Here is a 941-nt window from a genome sequence, read left to right as displayed (position 1 = left end):
CGTTTTGCCTGGTACAATGTTCCAATTGTATTTATTCCTCATTGAGATTTCTCACTAATTAAGACTATAGGCAGTTTCGAAAATATGCTTCAATAGTAGTTTCAGCCATTGCGCTTAGGATCTGAGAAGAATTGTGGCCTTAAAAATTTCGCATTTGTACAACACTTAGCTGACATTTTTAGCGCATTTTCACATTTATGAAAAAAATGCCCTATTGTGCTCGTCATGTCCGTCCGTCTGTCCGTCCGTCTGTCCGTGACTTCACGTTTTCGTCGACGAAAAAATGCGCTCTCTGACACTCACTGCAGTGAGTACTGAGTTATATTTTTTAGCGTTATATGTCTTTGCAATGCGCATTTTTAGTGATCCATATCCTATCGAACATCCTGTCATAAATTAATGCACCATATTAACAGCTTTCCATTATTGAATATCTCTTATCGTACACCCTACCAAAAATGAATATACCCTATCAACCCTCATCATGAATGAATGTACCTCGTCAAACCCCCTCAACATAAATGAAGGCCCTATCATACACTAATCATAAATGAAGACATGATTTGCAACACCTTCATCCAACATGAAATGCCGTGCGTGTCTCTGGTCTTGATGCAAACACCGCGTCCGCTTCGCAACGGTTTTTGCGGTTCACAGCCTCCATCGCCATCAGGACACCATAGACATTAACTTATGTGTTATTTATTATTAACTTCTCGACTGGGCTGGTAAGCGATAATAAACGAATTAGTCCTGACTATACGTGATTAAAAATCCTTCTCTGCCTCTTCCTTTACAGATGATCCGCGCAGAGCTCAGCTAATTCCAAGCCTGGTCCTGAATACTAAAGATGCAAGGGACCTGTCGAGCCGAGGATCCTATTAAATTTTCATCAAATTTTCTGGCCAAAACGAGTGGAGGTCTCGTCAATTTTTGAAAAG

This window comes from Hyalella azteca, unplaced genomic scaffold, assembly GCF_000764305.2.
Source record: "Hyalella azteca isolate HAZT.00-mixed unplaced genomic scaffold, Hazt_2.0.2 contig2861, whole genome shotgun sequence".
Lineage (NCBI taxonomy): Eukaryota > Metazoa > Arthropoda > Malacostraca > Amphipoda > Hyalellidae > Hyalella > Hyalella azteca.
The sequence above is the reverse complement of the archived record's forward strand: the minus strand, read 5'-3'. Positions refer to the sequence as shown.